The sequence below is a fragment of the Triturus cristatus genome, chromosome 1_1 (assembly GCF_964204655.1).
Source record: "Triturus cristatus chromosome 1_1, aTriCri1.1, whole genome shotgun sequence".
Taxonomy (NCBI): Eukaryota; Metazoa; Chordata; class Amphibia; order Caudata; family Salamandridae; genus Triturus; species Triturus cristatus.
In genome coordinates, this window is record NC_140579.1 from 236,138,116 (window position 1) to 236,155,180 (window position 17,065).

The window sequence follows — 17,065 nt, forward strand, 5'->3', positions numbered from 1 at the left end:
GCTTGAGGCAGGTCAGGAGTCGCCGGATCTCGGGTCAGGATCGCCGGGGTGACTGCAGGACACACCGGGATTTTGCAGGAGCAGGTTCGAGGGGAGACCGGCCTGTAGGGCTGGGGCCAAGTCAGTGTGCGTCGTCCTCTTGTTAGCTCTTCATGGCTCTTTGTCCTTCTTTTCTTCTTGTTTCTTGTCTGGATCTGAGGAAGCAAGGTTCAGGGTGCCCCCTACATACTAAATTTAGGGGTGTTACAGGTAGGTAAAGGGCAGGGACCAATGGATCCCTTACCTGGGGTGGGTACTCCCCCCTATTCTGTCACTCTCCAGTGAGAGGGGGGCAGGAGCCTGTCCCGGGTTGGCTGGGTCCCCCCATCCTCAAGAAGGCGGGAACTCAAGGTTGTGCTTCACTTCGCCTCCCCCACCTGAGGGGTGGAGTTGGCTAAGGTGGTCACCCCTCCCTTCCTCACTTGTTTTTCCCGCCGGGTCCCCGCCCAAAGTGGGGGGTAGAACCAGTGGGGACCAGTTGCTGAAAGCAGCAAATGGCCTGGAGAGGCTAACAAAGGCAGCATGCCTTTGAAGATTCTCCTTCGTGCTCCCTGCCCATCCTGGGGGAGAATACTTGGCACCTCGTCCCAGGATGTGCATTGTTTCCGGCCCCTGAGAGCTGCAGGCTCTCGACCCAAGGGTCCAGAAACCTGTCTGGTGGTGGCAGCCTAAGCAGCCACTCAGTCAGGTCACTAGAAGTTGGTCGTTTTCACGGGGCATCTCTAAGATGCCCTCTGTTGTGCATTTTACATTAAATCCCACACTGGCATCAGTGCGGGTTTAATGTGCTGAGAAGTTTGATACCAAACTTCCCACATCTTCAGTGTAGCCTTCAAGGTGCTGTGGAGTTCGTAATGACAAACTCCCAGCACCATATACTTTTAATGGCAGCACTGCACTTACAGTGCCCAGGAATGGACTTTGGCACTGTGGGGGTACAGGGCTCATGCACCTGTACCTTCACCACTGGCATAGGGCACCCAGCTAGATTGGTGACTGATGTATGCCAGGGCAGCAGTTTGTGGGCATGACACTTTGTTCTGCACCAAGACACGCAGCCTGCAAAGGCAGTGCGTGAGTATCAGGGTACAGGACCTCTAAGGGTGGCACAGTAAGTGCTGCAGCCCTTGGAGGCCTTTTCTGGTCACAGGGCCCTGGGTACCAGTGGGACCATTTACCAGGGGCTGACATGTGGCCAGAGATGCCAATTGGGTTTAGGATTCAATGCAGTTTTGAGGAAGGAACATAGGCCCTGGGTACCTGATTAGCAGGAGCCCAGGGCGCACACTGTCAAAGAACATCTGCAATTCAGAAAAAAGTGGGGGCATACCATGCAAGAAAGAGGGCACTTTCTCACACCCCCACACCCTCCAAATTATCTAAAACATTAGACACATCCCAGACTGAATTATACCTAGACACTGGTGGCTTAGCAATGCTATATCCTGTCCAACCGTAATTCCATTCCAACATCTCCCGCAGCACTAACTGACCTATGCACATTAATCGTCCTATATGACAAACCCTTCTCTTACAAATCTGTCTAGTAATTAACCACTTGCACTACATCCACTGAAATGGGATCAATTTTCCTCTCCACGCACTAGCAAACTCATTTTTTCCATGCCAGTGTATACACATTTCTAGTTCCTTGTGCCCAGGACTCTTTAATAAGATTTGTAGCTTCTTGTGAAAGTCTCGGCACCTTGCAAACATGCCTGAAAATGTCCTAGTTATCATTCTCGGCTGACCTGACATGACCAACTCTTGTCTCTCCCCCAAAAGACCCAGAAGAATGTCCTGAAATGAAGGCAATAGCACTGGCAACTCCATCGACATCTCTAGGAGTACTGGATACCAAACCTGTGACTTCTAAAGAGGAGTCACCAACAGCAGTGTCTGTTTCCACTTGCGAACCATACCAGTGACACGCTTCATCATTGAAAAAGGAGGGAAAGCATAAGGTTGGAGACCTTTCCAATTCTGGCAAACTGCATCTATCCCTGCTGACTCCGAACCGGTTGCCAACTGAAAGAAGTCTGACACTGAGCATTGAACCTGCTTGCAAAAAGATCCACCTGGCAAGGGCCCCTGATATCCATGAAATTCCTGAAAACCAACCTGTTCAGCGTCCAATCAATGAAATGCCTGTAGTTCTTTGACCACCAATCGAGCTCCACATTGCTCAACCCTGGGATATGCTCTGCTTGAACTTGAATATTTTGCTCCAAACAATAACCCCAGAAGACCTTTGCCAGATCCTACGCTCTCGGACCTCCTAACTTGTTCACATACCTTACTGCTGAGATATTGTCCATTCTCAATAAACCTAAGCACATTGCCTTGTCCTATTTCGAAGGACCCTTGCAAGTAAATCCAAGCAATATATGTGAAACCTGCTTGCTTCCTCTGACTATACTCTGCCTGTTGTAACAAAACTACAGCATGCCCCCATCCTTTCAAACTAGCATCTGATTCTATAACCATTTCAGGACTCTTCCCCAAAAATAGCTTTTTCATTCCACACCTCCATATTCCCTAACCACCACACAAGTTCCCCTTTCACCTGCTCCGTGAGTACAGTCTCCTCTGAAAACTTCAGACCATCCCTTAAATGCATAATTTTCAGCCTCTGCAGGGCTCAATAGTGCAAAGATCCTGGGAAAAGAGCTTGTATCGTTGAAGACAACATACCTGTAATTCTCACTAGCATCCTCAAAGATATCTTCTCCAAACCCAATACCTTCTGAATCTCCTTATTTTTTTTAGCTCCCCTTTCGGCAACTTCGGTTGCCCCTCTACAGTGTTTACCATCATCCCCAAAAACTGAGTTTCCTGACTCGGTACAAGACACAACTTCTGTATGTTTACTACAAATTCCAAGTTCTATTACAAATAAACTGTCATCTCTTTGTATTCTACAAGTTTCAACTTGCTCTGATCCATTAACAAAATTTCATCCAGATAATCAGTCTCACACCTAGCTCCCTCAGATAAGCCACCACTAGACGAAGAACCTTTGTGAAGAACCAGGGGGCTGACAACCTGAAATGAAGGCAAACAAACTAACAAATCTTTCCTCCCTATTTGAACTACAGAAACCTCTGATGGGGTTCCCATATTGGTATCGTCAAGAATGCGTCCTTCATATCTATCCAAGTCAACCAATCCCGTCTGCATAACATCTCAACAAATGAATTACTTCCATCTTGAAGTGGTGGTACTCCACCCAGTTGTTCAGTCCTCTCTTGAATGTCTTCATTGCCTCAGCCATTCTTTTTTTTTGTTGTAATTTGTTTATTGAAAAGCTTGCCATTACAGTACACATGCTCCAATGAGGAGCCATCAGCGTCTTCTTAGCACATTACAACACAAGCATTTTTAAGTATAAAATGCAGCAGAAATAGGCAGTGCAAACATAAACAAACAGCTTGGTGAGCCAACTACCAACCAACCCCGGCACTCGAAAATATGTGGCATCATATAAACAGAGGCTCTTAAGCATTAGTGACCTGCATATATAATAATACATCATGTGAATCAAATTGCGACAATTCCCGCTGAGGCACAGAACAAAAATAGAAAGATGGAAAACAAAAAGCGCAAGGAGCAGGACACTTCACAGATCAGGATGACTCAAAAGATACATCGTCAGTGGGGTCCAGAAATCTTTAGAACGAGAAGACTCTGGCAGATCCTCTGCATAGGTCTCTAGTTGTTCCCTGCAGAAGGTTAGATCCCGAACCCATTTCCGAACTGTAGGGAGGCTCTTAGCGCCCCAGCATTGTGCCACAGCTCGCTTGGCTAGTAATGACGCCACAGCGACCAGTCGCCGGTTATACAGTTTCAGGGACTTCACATCTCCTAGCAGGCAAACCTCCGGCACACACCGCACTCGTTCCATCACCACTTATGTCAACACCTTCACCACTTCACCCCAGAAGGCAGCTACCCCCGCACACTGCCAAGATAGATGCAAAAAGTCGGCATCTGCTTGGCCACACCTCACGCAACAAGCTGTGTCATTCAAACCATATTTCCTCAATTGCAGGGGAGTGTAATACAACTGGTGTAAAAACTTGAAATGGATGATACGCAGATTACAGTTGGCAGTGAGGCGCCCATTCAGCGTACAGCAGAACCGCCAATGTTCAAGTGGTAAAGTTTGCCCCAAGACTGCGTTCCATTTAAGATATGATGGGTGTTCGTCCCGATCGTTCTCAAGTTGGGATGCAGCGAATAGTTTAGTGATCAGACCCTTGCGCTCCTCACCAGCTAACACAGCCTGCAGTGCTCGCAATGACTGTGGTTCTGCTGGATAGTTAGGATAGATTGCCCTGACCGCCTGTCGCACCTTGACATATGTGAAGCACAGCATCGGGCCAGGAGTTCGACTCGCCTGAATGTCCGGTAGTGAACGGAACTGGCCCTGTTTGTACAGGTCCCCCATCTGCACTACACCGACCGCTTGCAGGGCACGCAGTGCAGCACGCTCCCGCGCCGCAGTGATATCTGGATGAGCCGCCACAGGCAGCTTTGGGGCATAAAGGTAGTCTAGCTGTGCCCTTCTAGTAAGGGCCCGCCAGGCCCAGGCGGTACATAGTGCCGGGTTAATATATGCCCGAGGGCCCCCGTCACCACCTGAAAGGGCTGCCACCACAAGCTGCAGCAGGAGGATAGCATCTGCCTCTTTCGCCGTGTGGAGTAGGAACCGTTGCGGATAAAACCAATAGTGCGCGAATTGCGCTTGGACGCACAAATAGTAGAGGCGCATTTCTGGAGCCTCAAAGCCGCCACGGCCAAATGGTTGCACTAGAGTATTCCAGCTACATCGAGGCTCCCCCCCACCCCCCACGAACGACAATAGGGCAAACTACAACATTTTGAAGAGAGAGAGAGATTCAGACGAATAGGAATATTCTCAAATAAGTACAATAATTTGGGTAAAATGGTCATTTTGATCACCGCGATGCGGTCTGCAAGCGGGAGAGGTAGCGGGCCCAGCGCTCAGCCCTGTCGGTAAGTTGAGAAATGGTGCGACCATAGTTCATGGATATTACCTGCTCGGGGTCCCTACGTAGCCAGACACCCAGGTATTTCACCGGATTCTGGGTCCAGTACAACGCGAAGTCCAATGCGATCTCGCAAGTGCCAGCCGTCAGAGGAAACACCGTCGACTTAGCCTAATTGATCCCTCAGCCGGAAAAACGTTCGAATTTCACATATTCGCGAAGAAATGCTGGAAGGTAGGTTGTAGGTGCGCGGACGTATAAGAGCATGTCGTCCGCATAAAGCGAGATTATAAGTGGGCGCTGTGGGAACCTCAATGCCGCCGACGCATGCAACAGGCGGAGCTTGCAAGCGAGAGGCTCTAAAGCAAGTGCAAAGAGCATCGGCGACAAGGGGCAACCCTGCCGCGTGCCCCTTCCAATGAGAAAGGCCGACGACACCCAGCCATTAATACGAACCCTGGCTACCGGCTCGGTGTACAGGACTCTGATCCACTGGAGGAAGAATGGCAGAAGACCCATTCTCGTGAGGACTGTAAACATGTAATCCCATCGAAGGGAATCAAACGCTTTTGCTGCGTCAAGCAGTACCGCAACTGCCTGAAAGTCGGAGTCAAAATAGTGCGGGGTGGCGAATAGTGTTCATAGATTGTGCGTGGTTGTCCTAGCGGGCACAAATCCTGACTGGTCAGGAAGCACCAGCAGGGGAATCAAGGGCTGTAGACGAGTAGCAATCATCTTGGCTAAAATCTTAGCATCAATATTAATAATGGAGAGGGGCCTGTAGGAGTTGCAGCGGTTAGATGCCTTGTCAGGCTTCAATAGCATAACCAGGAGGGCTTTTCTTAAGGAGGCCGGGAGGCAGCCTGTTTCATACGCTACCGCGTAGACCTCGAAGGATGAGGGCCAGCAAATCCGCATAAGACTTATAAAACTCACTAGGGAGCCCATCTAATCCCGCAGCCTTACATGTGGGGAGGGACATATTAGAGAGCTTAACGTCCTCCTCGTCTAAAGGCTATGTAAGATATTCCCTGTGATTCGGAGACAGCCACCCAAGGGTAACGTCATCTAAGTATGCGTGGATCTCGTCCTGTGGTACCACGATCCTATTTTCATACAATTTGGCATAGAAGTCCTGTATGGTCCCACTAATTTCTGCCATAGTGTAATGTGCCTCCCCCGCCTCGTCAAGAATCTCTGTAATGTAGTCCTGGCTACGTGGATCAGCCAGCTTCTGTGCTAGGGAGTGACCATGTCTGCCCCCCTCGCCATAATATCGAGCCTTACTGTGTCTAGACTTATGGCCCATCTCTTGATCGACTGAGTCATTGTGTTCAGTGACCAAATCCCAGATTGCCGAGAGTGTCAATGGGGAAGGGTCCAAATCGTAGGATCGCTCTAAAGCGGAGATTTCAGCAGCCAATTTGTTAATCCTACGCCTCAAGTCCCTCAAGACGCCTGCTTGCGCCCCCCTGCACACTCCTCTAATAGTCACCTTAAATGCTTCCCAGAGGACGCCTGCGCTGTCAACTGAGCCCTCGTTTTCCTTGAAGAAATTGCGAATGGCCTCCCCAATCTCATCTTTAAAGACTGGGTCGGATAAGGAGTATGGCTGCAAACGCCAAGTGAACGGAGGCTGCTGGCATGCAGGAACCTGCAGCTCCAAGAGCACAGGGGAATGGTGCGAGAGCGTCCGAGCCATATGGCGGACATCCACCACCCAGGTACACGCACTCACGCAGCCTCAGTGGCCAGCCAGAAATCCAGGCGGGACCAGGTCCCATGAACAGAGGAAACAAGTGCTTTCAGGCGCCCCAGGGTGCCGCAATCGGCACACATCCCACAAGCGGCCAGCATCCATCAGTCCCAGCAACACCGCAGATGCCTGCTTAGGCCGTGAAGTCTCGCTACCCATGCGGTCAACAGTCATGTCCAGACAAGTGTTAAAATCACTGACCCAGAGTATCTCTGCCTCCGGGAAGCTAGTGATGCGGTGCCATACATCAGAAAAGAAGGCTGGATCGTTGATATTTGAGTCGTACACATTCGCTAGCAACACACTCGCTCCGCCCAATTGCCCATGCAATAGCGCAGTCCGGCCTGAGTCATCCGTGTCTGTGCGTATAACCGAAAATGGGACTCCATGTTTGACCAGAATCATCACCCCTCTTGCATAACTGGAATACGAGGACATCACACGCACCCCAGCCCCCCGACTCCAAACATTTTTCCGGACTGTTTCGTGAGGTGGGTTTCCTGTAAAAAGGCTATCTAGACGTCCATTCTGTCTAGGTAAGCGAACACGGATCAAATCTTTCTGGGGGTGTTTAGGCCGCGGACATTCCAGGTTAACAGTCGCACTTTACGACTCATTAAGTTGAGAGAGTCATTATAGGCCTGTCAGTTGGGGAAATGAAAAGTTTGTGCCTGCTCCTGCAAATGAAAAAGGTGAATATGCCAAGATCAAGACTGAAAGTGCCGGTCCCCCACCCTCTCCCACCACCCCCCTGCCCCCTCCCACTTCAGCGTCCCCAACTCGCCAAAGCCATCTCAACCCTCCCTGTCTCATCCCCAACCATGGAAAACCAGTGTAAATTGTAAATGGGGTATTCCCATTGGGGGGGTCAGAGTGCTACTAGCCTCCTAACGAGCAGGAGGTGGCTGAGCTACGCAGTATTTGTGCCTGGTCAAAGTATAGCATAAAGCCCCATGACAAAGATGTATTGCATTGCAGAGAGAAATGAAAAAATCTCTAACGTCCACCTGTGTAGGGAGGATAAACATGGAATGCATAAAATTCAAAACATTCAACAATTTAGAGATAAAGCTGCCCAGTGGGGCTATGAGATAAGACTGAATATCCATGTGCACCCCACATTCCTACAGTTCCTCAGTTTCGGATAGTGTCTGGGATTCACGTCGCCTTCTCTTGAGGTGTTTGGCATGTTCCAGCGCTGCCTTGGGGTTGGTGAAAATCTTTGAGTCTCCATCCGGGCCCATCTAAAAGCGAGCAGGGTATAACATGGCATAAGGGACACCTTCAGATTGTAAGAACTTTTTAACAGCCCCGAACCCCCTGCGCGCAGCCTGCACCGTTACAGTAAAATCTGAGAAGACAGAGTGTGTGTTACCTTGGTGTTTGGTAGTGCCGTTATCTCTGGCCATGCGCAAGATGGCGTCCCAGTCCCTATAATTCAACACCCGTGCAATAACAGGGCGGGGTGGAGCTCCTGGGACTGGCCGGGCTGCAAGGGAGTGGTGGGCCCGTTCAATGATGAACATTGCAGAGAGCATATCAGTACCAAAGATATCTTTAATCGGGTTCTCAACAAAGGTCTCCATTTTGCCACATTTGTTGATTCTGGCAGTCCCGTAATTCGAATATTGTTTCGGCGGGAGCGGGCCTCCAAGTCCTCATTCTTGGCCTGGATGAGAGAGAGAACTTTTTCCATATTGAGTGCTTTCCACGCTACCTCACTCAGACCATCCTCAGTTGCAGACACACGTTGCACAACCTCCCCCACACAGGCGCATTGGTTTTCGAGTTGGGACAACATGTGGTTGAGGTGCTGATGTACCGCAGCCATAGTACCCTCTATGGATTTGAGGCTACGTTGCATGGCCAGCAGTGTTGTTTCTATTGTGGAGGGGCCCCCTTCCAGGGCATCCACCTCAGTCGGAGGCAGCTTTTTGTGGGGTCTTGGATGACTTGCGCGCTTCAAATGTGAAGCTAGGTTGAGTCTTATCTGTCCTCCCCATTCTGCCTGCAACTGAGCCACTCCATCACCAAAGTACGGGGCCAAAGCAGGCGCCCCCAAGGGAGCCCGGTATCAACCGGTAGTCAGTCTCAGGCTGAACCAAGTAGAGATCCCTCCCGGACACACTAAGGAGGTTACAGTGGTAGCAGATCCTGATAAGAAAGCGTCACATACACTCTGTCCCGCGGAGCGGTCTCCCGCAGTACACCCTCCGATATGAACAGAGAGGGCAGGCCCAAGGCCCCCCTCCAAACCTAGAGACGTGGTGCAAAGCAGTGTTCCAGGGACCAACGACTGAGCCACTCCCGCAGGCAGAGGCATACCAAATCAATGGATTGCCAGGCAGCTCCAAGTTCAGCACTCACAGGGGGGAAAGCTGCCCAGGAAGCCTCCAAATGGTGGCGATCACAGCGCACCTCCACAGCAGGCAGCAAGCACAAGGCAGGCAGGGGCCAAGGCAAGCAGGCACGCAGCAGCAAAGTCCAAACGCAGTGGCAAGCCCACCAACTAGTTGCAGCACCGGGGCAGCAGCGCAATGAGGACAGTCTGAAGAAACCGGTCAATGAAGCCGGATTACTATCGGCACGCCAGGCTGGATAGTAGTGGCAGAGGCAGGTATTCCACGTCGCGGTGCCGCAGCGCTCACACAATCGCGGCCCGCGACCCCCGTGCGCACCGGTACCCAGCGGCGGCCCACAGCAGGCCCACACCCGCCTCCGCAGAGTATAGGCCCGCACCCAGCCGCGCCCCACTCACCAGTGCCGGGAGCGCAGGAATCGCCACTGGTTTCCTCCGCTGCCAACACGGGTCAGTCTGGTCCCAGAGGCTCCCTCCAACGCCTCCGGCAGTGGCCGATGTTCCGGGCTGCAAGGGCGCAACCCCGTGCACAGCTTGGCCTCCACCAGGATCGGGGGTAAATCCAGCAAGCTCCGGTCACTCGCCGCCCATCTCACCAGCTCTGCAGGCAGCCGACAACCCCTCGCCGGCTGGAGAGTAACTCACTCAGGTTGTGGCAGTTGTATCGAACTCCGGCAGCCAAAACTTTCCCAAATAAGTCAGGAAATCTTCACACACCAGATAAGGTCATTATGGCATCAGGATGTCGTATTTGCAGGCGAATAGTTGACGGATCGGTGCCCAGCGGGCAGAGCCTCACTAGGGTGCGGCCATTTTGCCATGCACCCTCTAGTGCCCGCCTCCGCCATCCTTGAATGAAGGCATAGCACATAGTCTACTATGTCCAGTTTGGTTTCTTTAAGATGCTTCTCCCATCCTTCCCTTACCATACTTAGTGGAGCTTTCACTGGATGGGCAAACAGAAGTTCAAAAGGACTAAAGCCCACTCTGTTTGGTGGCACCTCTCTGTAATAAAAAATCAGGCATGGCAAAAGGACATCCCATCTTGTGAGTTATTCAGGGAGTCTCATGATCATACCTTTCATGGTCTTGTTAAATCTGTCAAGCAGACCGACTGTGGGTGAAATGGGGTGGTAAACCTTTACATCAACCCACACTCGGCCCTCGTGTCTTTTAGGTAACCAGATATGAAGCTACTACCTTTTTGACACCACCTCCATAGGAAAGTCCACTCTAGTAAAAATACTTATGAGGGCTTTTGCAGCTGCTGGAGCAGTGATAGTCTGGTGGAATGATCCATTGCCTCCAGTATAAATCTGTTTCCTGAGGCGGTCTTGCGGCTAAGGTGTCCAACAATGTCAAACCCTACCCTCAAACGGCACCCCAACCACTGGTAGTGGAATTAAGGGAGCCTTTGGTTTGCTACCTTTTTTGCCACTGGCTTGACAGGTAACACAGGAGCTTCAAAACTCCTTTACTCTCTGGAACATTCCTGGCCAGCAGAAGTGGGTGACTAACCTACTCCAAGTCTTTGAACAAGATGCCCATAGGGGGATGTCATGTGCTAATGAGTAAGAACTCTCTGTACTGCTGAGGCACTACCACTCTCCTAGAGGCACCAGGGTTGGGGTCTTTGGCCTCCGTATGCAATATATTTGCATGTATGCATTATATTTAAGTGAGTACATGCCTGCATGAGCAGATATGCCCCTGTGATGTTTAGGTCTATTACTAGGTATTCCAAGTGAACAGGGAAGACATCTTAAGGTATGGACTGGGCATTGGTCAAAACAAGTTATCCCGCTACATAATGGCTTCACTGAAACATATAGTGTTTGATATCAAGCACAGCATCTTAATAAACCCATCTTACAGGTGCCCCCTAAAACATTACTAGTCTAATAGTGTGCTGGTTAACCAGACTCTTCCAGCCTGCCACCCCAGACCAGTTTCTGACCCAGTGCAATGCAGGTGAGAGCTCATCCTTTCAGGAGGACAGGAACAATGCCTGCTCTGGCCGGAGGTGTTAACCCTTTCACTGCTAGGCCTCCCCCCCTAGCCCCCCATGCTAAGACTCACTTGTGTGGCTGTCCAATGCAGAACTGGCTAAAAACGTTTTATTTTTAAATGTAGTGCTTCGAATTTGCTGTGCTGTACCCTTAATCCCTATGTTTTTGGCCCTTCCCAGTCACATGTCCTTTGCCTACCCACACAAGTGAGGTATTATTTTCCTCGGGAGACAGGGGGAACGCTCTCTGGTAGGACATTTGTGCCAGCAAGGTGATACTACACAAAAATGCGTGGAAATAGTGATTTATTTTTTAGCTAAATTTGAGGTTTGTAGGGGATTCTAGGTAGGAAAAGGTTGGGGGATCCGCGCAAGCCCTGGACTCCCCAGGGTATCTAGTTTTCAGAAACATGTGGGTTTGGTAGGATTCCCTAGATGGCAGGCAAGCCCGGGACACCCCTTGAAAAACCAGGTTGTTTTGCAATAGGTAATTTTGATGTCTCCGCAATACGTTTTGGGCCCTTGCCCGTCACGGGTACTAAGCCCACCCACACGAGTGAGGTACTATTTTTATCGGGTGACCTGGGGGAATGCTATGCGGTAGGAAATTCATGTCAGCCCGGTGATCCCACAACTTTACCACACAGAAATTTTACCACAATTTGAAGTTTTTTTTCCAGCTAAATTTTAGGTTTGCAGGGGATTGTGGGTAGAAAAACATTGTAGGGTCCATGTAAGCCATATCTCCCTGGACTAACCTGGGTGTCTAGTTTTCAGAAATGTGTGGGTTTGGTAGGTTTCCCTAGATGGCCTCCGAGCCCGGGACCAAAATCCCAGGTGCCCACCTTGCAAAGCCTGGTCGTTTTGTTATAGGTAATATTGATGTCTCCACAATAAATGTTGGTCCCTTGCCTGTCACGGGTACTTGGCCCACCCACACAAGTGAGGTACCATTTTTTATCGGGAGACCTGGGGGGAACGTTGGGTGGTAGGAAATTTGTGTCAGCCCAGTGACCCCACAACTTAACCACATAGAAATGTGAGATTTTTTTTTATTTTGTTTAGCTAAATTGAAGGTTTGCATGGGTTTCTGCATAGGAAAATGTTGGGAGATCCATGCAAGCCACACCTCCCTGGACTCCCCTGGGTGTCTAGTTTTCAGAAATGTATGGGTTTGGTAGGTTTCCCTAGATGGCTGTTGAGCCCGGACCAAACACGCAGGTGGCCCCTCTTGTAAAACCAGGTCAAATTTAGCTAAAAAGTCACATTTTCCTTTAATATCTGTGTGGTAAAGTTGTGTGATCACCGCATGGCACACATTTCCTACCACTCAGTGTTCCCCTCAGTCTCCTGATAAAAATGATACCTTATTTGTGTGGATGGGCAAAGTGACTGTGTCATGGAAGGCCAAAAACGTGTAGAGTTTGAGGGGGCCCAAAGTGGGTCCAAAAGGGCAGTTTGTTTTATACGTTTTTAGGCTGATGCTGCTTTGGGCACCCACACAAATGAGGTATCATTTTTCTTGAGAGAACTAGGGGAATGCCGGGTAGTAGGAAATGTGTGCATGTGCGGTGACCCTACAACTTACCCACACAGAAATGTGAGGAAAACGTGACTTTGTAAGTAAATTTGAGGTTTGCTGTGGATTCTGTGTAAGAAAAAGCTGGGGGATCCATGCAAGCCACATCGCCAGCCAAGCATCAGTACACGCACACCAGCATACCCATTCTCGGCAGCCCCCACCCCTACGTATAAAAAAAACCAACAAAATCCCTGGTGCCTAGTGGGCTTTATGCCCCGTCCTCCCCCCACCCGGGGGGGGGGGGCACATTAGGGACTTTTGCCCCTACCTGCCTCTTGGGGGAGGCAGAAAGCCTGTGGCAATTTATTTTTGGGTGGTGGAGGCATTGACATGCCCAATTTGGGAAGCCACCACCCCTACGTATAAAAAAATCCCTGGTGCCTAGTGTGCTTTCTGCCCCCATGCCCATGGGCAGATCAGGGGCTATTGCCCCATCTGTTTCCTGAGGGAGGGCAGAAAGACTGCTATATTGCGGGGGGTAGGAGCATTGGCATGGCCATCTGGGGCAGCTCCCACCCCCAACATAAAATATACAAAAAAATCCCTGGCTTCTAGTGGGCTTTCTGCCCCCCCCCCCCTCACCGGGAGGGCAAATTGGGGGCTATTGCCACCATCTGCCAACCGGGGGTGGGGGGGAGAAAGACTGTAAAATATTGCAGGGTGGGTGCATTGGCATGCCCATCACGGGCACCCTGCCCCCATTGGGGGGGGGGCAGTTTGGGGTCTACTGTCCCCATCTGCCCCCCAGGGGGGGGGCAAAAACACTGAAAATGCCCAAATACAATTGGGGGGAGCAAAAGCCCTTTCCCAAGGGGCCGCTCCCCCCTCCCTGGTGCCCAGAGAGTGGATACCTGCTTGGGGATCCATAAGGGAGGGGTAGCATTGGAAGGGGGAGATTCTCTCCTTTCCAATGATACCTCTTGCTTCTTTCTACATACTCGGGTGTTGAGTTAGCCCCCTGAGCACGTAGAAAGTGAAACTGAAATGAGCCGATCGGCTCATTTCAGTTTCGTTTTCTATGAAATGACATCAGCGCGATGTGCAAGCTGATCGTCATTTCACAGAAAACAAAGAGTGCCCGCACCAGAGGGATTTCTAGTGCCATGTTCCAGCACTGTGGCGCAAGGAGGAAAGCTAGTAAAATAGCATGTCAAGGCAGGGAGCTTCAAAGAGCGCACTGCCTTTGATATGCAAGCCTGGCTTCCCCTATTACTGGAGGATGCCTCCCCTGCCCTGAGGCCCATTTGGCATCAGGAAAGGTGGGAAATTAGATAGTCAGAAGGCGTGCTACACTGCCAGGCTGGACCCCCCTCTAGGGTGGGCAGCCTGAAGTGAACTTGAAAGACAGGATTCCACCATCTTGTGTGTGGTGTAATGAGGAACTCTGGGAGAGGGTGATGTCCACTTCCCACAGGAAGTGGTCATCTAGGGGGTGTAGTGACCCCAGGGGTCAGTAGCCCTTTGGCTATTACCTCTCACTCTTCGTAACACCCGTAAATTGAGTATTTAGGTGGCCTCTGGGCACCAGCAAATCCTATTTGACTACTGGAAACAGAGGAAGAAAGAAGAAGGACCAAAGAGAGTGAAAACTAAAGACCTGCACTAAAGATTGGCACGAAACCCTGACAAGCTGTTTGCACTTCGATCATCGCTGGGACCGACTTCGCAAAGAGCTGGGCATTTTCCCCAAAACCCTTGGAAGACTGCCCAGTACCTCAACTGCCGGGAAAGATCTCCTTGGTGCAGAAGAGCTGCTCCCCTGCATCTGCATACACCGCTCTCAAAGTCCGGTACTCTGTCCCGTTGGCCATCGGGCCCACCAAGGGAGCAATGAGCCAGGAGAAGATTGTTTGAAGCTTAGGAGGTCAGCCCTGCCACTTCACCGAAGTCCAGAAACGCTGACCCCTCCCAGAGTATTCCTATAGCCGGGGTACTAGACCCCTTGCAGCATCCAAGGTTTGTTGGTTGTCCATTCTGGACTCCAACAGTACAAAGGCAGACCTACCATTGAGGGACATCAGGATCCACAAGGCTAGCACCGAGAGTGGCCCCGCTGCCCTTTTTCCCCTAATTCACCAAGACACAGAGGGAGTCTCTGACTACCGTGAGCCGACGCCTCGAAGCACCCCTGCAACCGAGCCCCACAGCCTCAGTCTGAGGGAGGTGACGGTGCCAACTAGGTCCTGAAACCCTCAAAAGCTGAGCCTACCCTTGGGTTTGGTTAGACTGTTCCCCCAGTTGCGATCTGCAGCCTCTACAGGGCTCCAAAAACCCACTCGCCTGCTGGCATTTGCGAGCCAGATTTAATTGGGGCGAGCTATGTTTAATTCCTGCTCGCCCTTTCTGGCCAGTAGGAAAACAAACTGACTGTTGACCTCTGTCTCTGAAAGCAGAGGAAATGTGACAAGTTAACAAGATTTAAAGGCATCATAAAAATGCCTTTAAATCTTGTTGACTTGTCACATTTGCTTGCTTTCAAAGACAGAGGTCAAGTTCATTTCAGTTAGGTTGATTAGATTTTGTCGGTTACTAGACCTGCAGATCTAGTATAAATTAAATGATTTTTCGAGCTCTGCTTCGTCTGCGGGGACTGAGAACCGCAAGAGTCTTCAGTAGCGCGACCCGAGCAGCCAAAGCACCACTGTACATGAACCACCCCAGCCCAAGTTCGAGTGAACTAGCGGTGTCCCTGTGTGCCCAAGACCTTCAATACCTGAGTCCCCCTTTAGGTTCAGTCGGACTAGCCCCCCAGTCCCTGCTTACAGCCTCTTTTCCACAGGACTGTTTCCCATTGAAGTGAATGAGGCACCCAACGATGAAACGCACCTCTGCACCCGGACTCTCCAGGACCACCTGAGGTGACCTGTTGGTGCTGCCTTGTACTTTGCTTCCTACTGTCCTGTAAGTTGTTGCTAAATGACCCTATGCAGTATATGTCTATTCCCGATAGGATAACGTTACAGCTTGAAGTCCACAGTATAAGTGTATTTTATTTTGACTGATAGCTAGTATTTACCCGATTACGACGATCTTGGTGTCTCAAATCATATAAAAATCGGTGTTTTATAACTTTGTCGGATTTCTTTATTAAGTATGTGTCTCGTTTACTGACTCTGTTTTTGCAATAAATACTTAACATTTTCCTCTGCTAAGCCTAAACTGCTCGCTCACACTACCACAAAAGAGAGCATTTGGTTTTTGTACTTGTGCCTCTGTAAACCAATAATGGTTGCCTGGACTCTTTACACAGTGTTCCTTGTTTTGGTGCATCATATAGAGAGCCAGCTTCCTACAGGGGCGATGTCCTTAGAACCGCCAGAAGTTTTGATTTCCCTGCCCTGGTGTTTCTGGGTACTGCCCCCACTCCATTGCCTCCAGTAGTCTAGATACTAAATTCTTAGCCTCCCTCCCCCCACCACACTGATCCAGTGGTGGCTAATGCTAGATTCATTAACTGGATTAGACTAAGTCCTTCCTAAAACAACCACGCAGTTGCACAAAGGGCCAAACGGAACGGCCGGTATATCCCTAAACTCCGAGAATTAAAACAAACCTGTAAAAAAAACGAGAGAGTCTGGAGAAGGGACTTCTCACTGAACAAGAAAAAGGAATCTAGGGAGGCTATCAAAATTTACAAGCTCGAAATTAAAAAAGCCCAGGCCACGTATTTTGAGGAAGCCATATCCTCAGCTTTAAATTCCCCCCCGTGAAACATTTCGAATTGCTAAAAAAAATTACTGAAAGCCCCCTCTCTCCCCGATACTCCCTTGTGAATGGCAGGTTGGTCTACCCCGCCCCCGGTAGCCCGTAACCGGTGCGCTGCCTAGGCCGGGGTCAAAAGCCAGCCCAGGCGCTGATATATCTAGCACCTGGTTCCCCGCCGCTCCCGGTCCGACCACCAGCTGGGCAGTGTGATCCTCCTCTGCCGTCCGCAAGCCGCAGCCGATACCGCTCCGAGCCTGCCGCAGACGAGCGCGTCCCGGGCCACCATGTCGTCAGCGCAGGCTTGAAGAATCACCAACCTCCTGTTCGACCGACTGACCACGCAGCAACCAGCTCAGCTCGATAGAAGCAGCCCACAGCACTCCGCTATTCTTTTCTTGTAGTCAGGGCGTCCACCATAGGCAGGAAGGCAAGGATCATGAGCGGATTGTTGGCTCGGCCGGCGGAGCTGCTCTACAGAGCGGTCATCTTGCCCTGCAACCCTCTAGTGCCCTACTCCCAATTAACAGTTAATAGTTGTGGAATTTAATCTATATGTAGAATTCGGTTTCCCATATCTGTTCCTGACATGAAGCACTACGGAGCT

The 17,065-nt window shown here is 50.5% G+C and overlaps 1 protein-coding gene across 19 annotated transcripts in view; it reads left to right on the forward strand.

Moving 5' to 3' along the window:
• The window catches only part of LOC146870056 (retinoblastoma-binding protein 5), a 529,113-nt gene that overhangs the window by 120,939 nt on the left and 391,109 nt on the right, over positions 1-17,065 (forward strand). The window lies entirely within an intron of this gene.